We start from the raw sequence: 7,054 nt of genomic DNA, 5'->3' as shown, positions 1-7,054 counted from the left end.
GGCCTCGGCCCCCGGTGGGAGGAGTGACGCCAGCGGCTGGGGGAGTCATCTCAGACTTCAGACCGCCAGGAAGTTTGTCTTTTTATGGCCCTCGCTTCCACCTGGAAATGTGGGCGCACAGGCAGGGGGGCACCGCAGGGAGCCCCGGCCTTTGGAAGATGCCCCCTGCCGAGGGCCCCTCCTGAAGGCCCGGGACCTTTGTCTTTCAAGCTCCCACTTACAGCCATCTCCGAACACAGACACACACGAAGAGATTGCGTTCTTTTATCTTGTGGGTTTATTATTCAAATAGGCTGACAACGGTCCGAGGGGCTGAAAAGGCGGAGGGGGACCCCTCTGTCCTTCCCGGTTGGGGGCCGGTGGCTCTTTCATTGGAGTTTGTCACTCAGGACGCCTCCCCGCGCCCTGGGCCCTCCCCATGCCCACAGTCCTCCCCAGTCCAGAGAAGTCCGGCCTGTCCCACACGGAGGGACGGCCCTTGGCGCTCAGTCAGGTCCTTGAGGCGGTGGCTGTGGGGCCTGTCTTCCTGGTGAGGCGGGAGAAGGTGCTGGTCTGGCCTCTGTGTGGTCCCATCTCCAGGAGCGGGGGCCACTGTGGAGTCCAATGGAGCAGGAGATGGGAGGAGAGGGCTCGGAGCAAGCAGGGCCCTGCAAGGGAGGCAAGACAGGACAGCGTCAGAAGGACCCAGTGTTTGCCCGGGGCCCCCCAGCAGCACCCCGCCATTCTTATCACAGGGCCCAGCTGACGGGTCAGAGCGACACGGGCAAGCCCCCTCCTTCCCTCTGCCTCAGTTTCCTCACCGGGCACCCACCATCCTGGACAGAAAGGCGATGCAGACACCGGGCCCTCGGGGTCCCAGGCAGACCTCCCCTCTTTGCCTTCTTCGGACCCTTCCTCTTACCACCACCCCGCGCCCCACTCAGACCCCACCCCATCCTATTTTTCCTGGCTAAAACCTGCCACAGACACCATCACACCCGGGAAGAGATAAATAAATAAAAGAAAAACAACCTCAACTGTGAAAAGCGGTCCAAATCTGAAAATGTTCCGGCCTGAGTTAATTACACTTTAAATTGGCATGTTTACTGATCGGGGATTTCAAGTTAACAGAGACACCCCCCCCACACAACTGTTAGTACAGTAAAACTCAGCAGGCTGGCGGGCTCCCCCAGGCCTTGGCAGGCCCCGCCGCTCCCCTGCCAACAATGAGCATAACAGAAACATCTATTTTCGAGCGTTAGAGAAACGAAGCTCTCACAGATGGCGAGAGCCGCACCCTGGACGGTTTCCCACCCCCAGGCTCCGTGCCCCCCTCAGCGGTGTCCTGCCCCAGGGAAGGCCATGTGGGGTGGGCATGGAGCTCTGGGCTGGGGCGGAGGTCCCGTTTCGGTCAGTCATTCACTCCACAAACGCTGTTTGGAGCCCAGAGTCAAGTGGCATCGGCCCTAAGAACAGGGTTGGCTCTCCCTAGAGCCTGCGCGCCCCAGGCAAACCCCCCTCTGCTCCAGGCCCACATGGGAAGAGCCTAGTGGTCCCCCTGACAGGCACTTACCAGACCCAAGGATGATCTGGGGTCAGGCCAGGCTCCCAGCCCAGGTCTCTCCAGGCAGAAGTGGTCTGGTCTAGCTTTCGGCTCATGGTTGGGATCGACCGAAGGCTCCACCCATTGGGGATGTCCCTGCCAAGTGTCCGGTCCTGTGTTCCTGTGAAGAGAAGACAAGGCCCGTGAGCATGGCTCGGCACCTTCCCTGGGCTAGCTTCCGTCCCGGGCACAGGGGCTCCAAAGGGGTCCCTGGAGGCTAGCAGGGAGGTAGACACCTGTTGATCACAGGGTCATAGGGCTGATATCTGACTACAGATTGAGGCTGTTTGTGTGTATTGGGGTAGATCAGGAGGGCTTCCTGTAGGAGGCAGCACTGGGGCAGAGTCCGAGAGGGTGATGAGGGAGGGGCAGTCCAGGCAGGGGTGCAGCTTAAACAAAGGCATGGGAATAGGTATGAAAACAACAAATGAGGGCACGAGGTGGGCTTTCAGATGTCCCCCTGCCTCGGGATCATGCCAGGAGAATGCAGGGTCCCATGTGGGTCCTGCGGCCATAATGGCACCAAAGTCCTGCCCAGGCTGGTCATGTGACTCTGTGTGGCTCCTGTCCTCTCTGCCTCTCAAACCAGGGCCTCAGGATGGACCAGCCAGCTGGCCTGCCCTTCCCCAGGGTCCCCCCTCCCCCACCAGCCCTGCACTCTCTCCGTGACGGGTGGTACGGCTGCGCGTGCGCGGGCCCCTTCCACATCGCCGGATAATGAGAAAATGATGAACGAGCCTCCATCACGCCCTTACTTCCTGGCCCTCGAGCCTGTCCACTGGTGACAAATGGCACCTCTCCCTCCGCAGGGTCTTTCCTGGACTGCAGAGCCTTGGTGGAGATTTATGTCCATCTTCCCTGAATTCTTCTTCGTTTCTCTGCTTCTCTATTCCCTCCAAGAGCACACTGTTATTTATTCACTCCACAAACGTCCTCCCAGGGTCTCCTGGGGATAAAGAGATCCGATTCAATATACCCTCACATCTTGAACACCTACTTTGTGCTGGTGTCTGTGGCCAGCTTTGAGCCAGGCATTAGCTGAGCACCTACTATGAGCCGGCCCTACAGTCAAAGCCATGGCTTCCAGAAGCTCTACGGCAGGGTGGCAGTGAACACTCAGGTACTGAATCCCACGTGCTGACCTTAGCCCTGGGTGCCAAGTCACCCTGGTTTTTACAAGGAAGGAACATGCCTATTTTCCAGGTGTGTGGACCGAGGCTGGCTCTGTGCGGTGCCCGGAGATGGCCCCAGTCACCTCCGTCCCTGCCACTGTGAGGAGACATTTCCATTCGGCCTGGCGGATGAAAGGGGCCCTTTGTTTATTTTCTTTCATCCTCAAACAGTAGATAAACCAGTAATTTGGCTTTTAATGAAATTCTGCGCTGAGCAGCACGGGGTCACCCTCTTTGGGTTTAAAATGAGTTTGGGACATGCACGCTGCCGAGCGCCTGGTCCCCTGGGCTGACATCTGTCTCACGCATGACTCCCAGGTGGGGGCTGATGTACCCCACGCTCCGCCTGGGTGGCGGCCTGGGAGACCCGGGGGGCACCGTGCTTTTTATTGCTGCGGCGTGGGGATGGATACATTGGAGCTATTAAATAAGGCTGATGTTGCCTCCCACCCCCCGCACACATTTAATATATTCCAAAGATGTGTGGATGCATTAACAGCAATTTTCGTCTACAAATGTCCCCATTTAGTCAGTTCCATGCATAAAATATTAGCTCTGACACCGGGCTCCTGCCTGTTGCAGATGGAGTTCCCCAGAGAACGGATTGGCTGGGATGTTGGGGGCTCCACTGGTTGTCTGCTGGGTTATACTGGGACTCGCCACTCCCTTGGGGATCCCCTGGAAAGTGGACAGGAAGCCCAGGCCCACCTGACCGGTCCCTGTGGCAGCCGGCCTCAGGCTCTCCAATGACACCTGGGAAGGGCAGAAAAGGGGGAAAACCGGACAGCTTTGAACAAACGGGAAGAATTTCTAAGAGCTGATTACCATATGCTTGCGCTCCTCACCACACCTAAGGGCTCCTCTGCCTCCTCTGTGCAGGGCGCTTTCCCAGGGATGAACCTGAGAGGCCCCGGAGGTCCTGAGTTCCTTAGTCAGAGAGCAAACACTCACAGTTGCTCTACCCTGAGCCTGGCCTGTGCCCCACGGCAGGGGACAGAGCAGGGACAGGACAACTTCCTGCCCTGAGACCTGAGAGACCTTGCAGTCTGCTAGGGGTGGCAGTAAGCAGGGACAATACAGTGATGGGCAGCCGGGGAGTCTCAACCCCACCGCCCTCAGAAAGGGCTCCCTGAGGCCCAGGCCACCAGGAACAAATACCAAATGGCCCTCCTCCGCCTTTGGAGGTGCTCTAGTGGTTCACCGTTCCAGAACCCTCTCTACCACGAGGTGACCTTGATGTGGTCTGGGCAGGGCCGGGCTAGGGGAGGGTGGAGCTGCCCAGCGCAGGGGACCCTCCCTCTCCACCCCCTCCCCCGAGCACCCATGTCCGCAGCCAGGGGCTCTGGAGCCAGGGAGACTGCTCCGTGTGCTTTCAGGAGCCCTCCACACAGGATGGAGCTGGAAAATTAATAGACCAGGTGGCCCAGGTCCGATGCCAGGGCCTTGGGACCCCGACGCAGAGGCTTCCGCCACCTGCGGGGTCAGCACTCGAAGGGAAGGTCGTCCCCGGTGGGATTCGATACCGGAAAGAGGTTGACTGTATAATATTCATCGTATAGACAGTGAACACCTCACAGGCAACCTCTGTCAGGTACCAGGCGCAGAGCACTCCCAACGGAGGCTTCTTCCTCGTGCGGCAGCCCCGCCACCCGCCACCCTCCCGCCGGCTGCCATGGGATGGCCCAGTTCCATGGGATGCGAGTGGGCACATGCTGGGCCCTCCTGGGCCGGTGGTTGTGCAGGAGGCATGCGAGGCGGGATGGATACTAAAGAGGTCGACTGTGTATTGTGCGTCAGGAAGCATGCGAACGCTCACGCACAGCAAGCAGCCCCCCGCTCTTCCCCAAGGCCTAAGCCCACCTGGGGTCTCTGAGGCAGAGGGACGAGAGGTGCAGGCCATGCACGTGTCCCCGCGGAGGGACACCCTACAGAGGGGCAGATGCCCGCTCCCACGGAGGGCCCTCCGGGAGCCCTCTGACTAGTGGCACTGGCATGGAAGCAGACTGAGCATGCATCATTCCCCACACATGAAGCAGTATGCTGCATGCCGGGACTCCCCCACGCACCCCTCCCGCCTGCTCCCCAAGGTCCGGGAGCCCCCAGGTAGCTCTCCCAGGATGGATTCGGCGAGACCTGTCAGCACGGATGAGAGAAGTCACACGCGGAGCCCATGCAGTCACGTACCCCGCAGGAGGCCAGCCTCGGGCCTGGCCCTGCACGCGAGTAGGTGGTACTGAAAATAGGCCATCTGTGTTATATTCGTCATTAATAAAGCGAACTCATCACAGACAACCTCTCCTCAAGTACCCAGAGTGATGATGCCGATTCAGAGCCGTGGCCGTGGCCCTGGCCGCCGCAGCACCGCTGGTCGCCTCCGGGAGCCCTGAGGGTGAACCAGACACCAGGTGAGAGGACACAGCGCAGGCAGCGCGCCCACCCCGCCCCGCCCAGGTCTCCCTCCCACCCTCGGGGCAGTGGCACGGAGGGCCCTCCCCACTCCTACCCCCACAGGGCTCCATCTCCGAGAGGTCCTCCGAGGTGCGATTTGATACTGAGAAAAGATCAACCATGTATTATTCGAAGTCAAGAAAGCGAATATAACACGGTCGATCTCCCTTCAGGTACCAGCAGAGGTGCTGAGCGCGGGGCGGCGGCCGCGCCCGGCTGGGCCGCAGGCGGCAGTGGATACGGACGGCTAGTGGACCAGGTGAAGTACATTAGAAACAATTACTTTCCAACTGGTCGACCACCCATCCTGTACCCCAGAGCGGCGCCGATCCCGACGTTCTTCCCCGAGGTGCCGCGGCCTCCCGGGCGGCCTCTCTGCTGCAATGCGATACCGAAAAGGGGTTCACCGAGCAACATTCGTCGTCTGGATGCAAAGTTGCTCGGGTAACCTCTCCCCAAGTACCATGGACACTCAGATGCTCAAGGCGGATGCTTCCAGGCGGCTGTGCTTCTAGAAGACCCTCCCCAAGGGCCCTGGAGCACTGCCCACTCTACAGGGACCCCCGCTCCCCGCAGGCCAAAGCCATCCTGTCCCCCGAATGAGCCCCATCTAGAGACCCCTCCCAGAAGTTACGCGGGAGATCCCGGTGGGATCCTCTCCTGAAAGGGGTGCCAGCGTCACCGAATAAGGGCCTGGCCGCAGGGTCAGGGGCAGAGGACGTGGCCACAAGCAGGATCTGGATTCTGCACCCACCACCCATGCTGCGAGCTGTGGAGTGACGGACAGTTCAGCGACCGTGGCTGGAGGCCCCACCTAAGAAGGAACACTGTGGACAGCTGCCCTGCGGGAAGCGCGGACACTGACCTGCCGCGGAGATGGTCCCCAAGTTGGCATGGTCTCCGATGGCGCACGCACCAGGCCACACGGGTCATCAACACTCCGGCGTGTCCCGGGGCTGTGCCCACGGACCTATTCAGGGGAGGGCTCGACCTGCTGGCCACCTCCTGGGGCGGCAGGGCTCTGCAAGTCCTCCGAAGTGGGGACTGATCTGCAAAGAGACCCACATGCAATGTTCGTGCCAGACAAGGACAAGCACTTTCCTCATCCCAGGCAGCGGCTCTGATTCCAGAAGCACCCACCCAGGAGACCCTCCCCCCAACAAGGCTCGGCCTCTACGACAAGTGACAATCGGCACCAATGAGGAACATGTCCTCGGGGTCGGCATGACCCATGTAAGGTGCCAACACTGGGTTCAAGGAGGGAGATGCCTGGGGATGGCCAGCTTCCCGTGTGCTCAACGGCAGAATGAGAGACCGTGCCCTTCAGGCCGAGACCCCACTGACCCAAGCATTTCTGTCCCACTCTGGAGTCAGCATGTCACCCCAAACCCCACAAGGGATGGAGGGAGCGGACCAAGATGGTGCGTGCTTGCCTCAACACGCACCCCACTTCACCGGGCGTCACCCCGAAGTCAGCACGTCCGTCTGGGAGGTGCTCTGGGAAGACCTGGGACAGAAAGAAAAGGTCAGTGGCGTAAAGGACACTGTGTCTGACTCCAAGTGTCTACTGACCGTCTGCTCCTCGCCAAACACCCATGAATGCAACTGTCTTAATGAGATTTGTGCCAACACTGATTTTCATAAAAATGTGTTTTTCAGAGTGAATTCCATTAAACTAATCCAATTCCCTGTTTCGTTTCCCTGACTGTGCTGTTGAGCTGTTTTCATTTCTTTTATTTCCCTTGTTATTTCCCCCAAATCATTTTCATTAGGATCAATTCTTTTCCATTTAAAAATCTGAATGCAGATTCGGTTCCTGCGTGTACTTTTGTATACATCAAACAGCGCCGTC

The 7,054-nt window shown here is 59.2% G+C and overlaps 1 long non-coding RNA gene across 2 annotated transcripts; it reads right to left on the bottom strand.

Moving 5' to 3' along the window:
- Nucleotides 1-278: 278 nt before the first annotated feature.
- LOC139001532 (uncharacterized) lies at nucleotides 279-4,269 on the bottom strand. 2 transcript variants are annotated; one of them, XR_011470063.1, is made up of 4 exons: nucleotides 3,328-4,269; nucleotides 2,338-2,528; nucleotides 1,553-1,703; nucleotides 279-647 (listed from the first exon to the last, which is right to left on the bottom strand). It is a non-coding gene; the product is annotated as an uncharacterized lncRNA (long non-coding RNA). The 2 variants fall into 2 exon arrangements; XR_011470062.1 differs by having other exon boundaries at nucleotides 2,338-4,269.
- Between the last annotated feature and the right edge of the window lie 2,785 nt (nucleotides 4,270-7,054).

The sequence above is a fragment of the Myotis yumanensis genome, unplaced genomic scaffold (assembly GCF_028538775.1).
Source record: "Myotis yumanensis isolate MYYU_CA2020_CCGP unplaced genomic scaffold, mMyoYum1.0.hap1 SCAF_1, whole genome shotgun sequence".
NCBI lineage: Eukaryota > Metazoa > Chordata > Mammalia > Chiroptera > Vespertilionidae > Myotis > Myotis yumanensis.
Note: the sequence above shows the minus strand (reverse complement) of the source record. Positions and strands in the feature narration are given on the sequence as shown.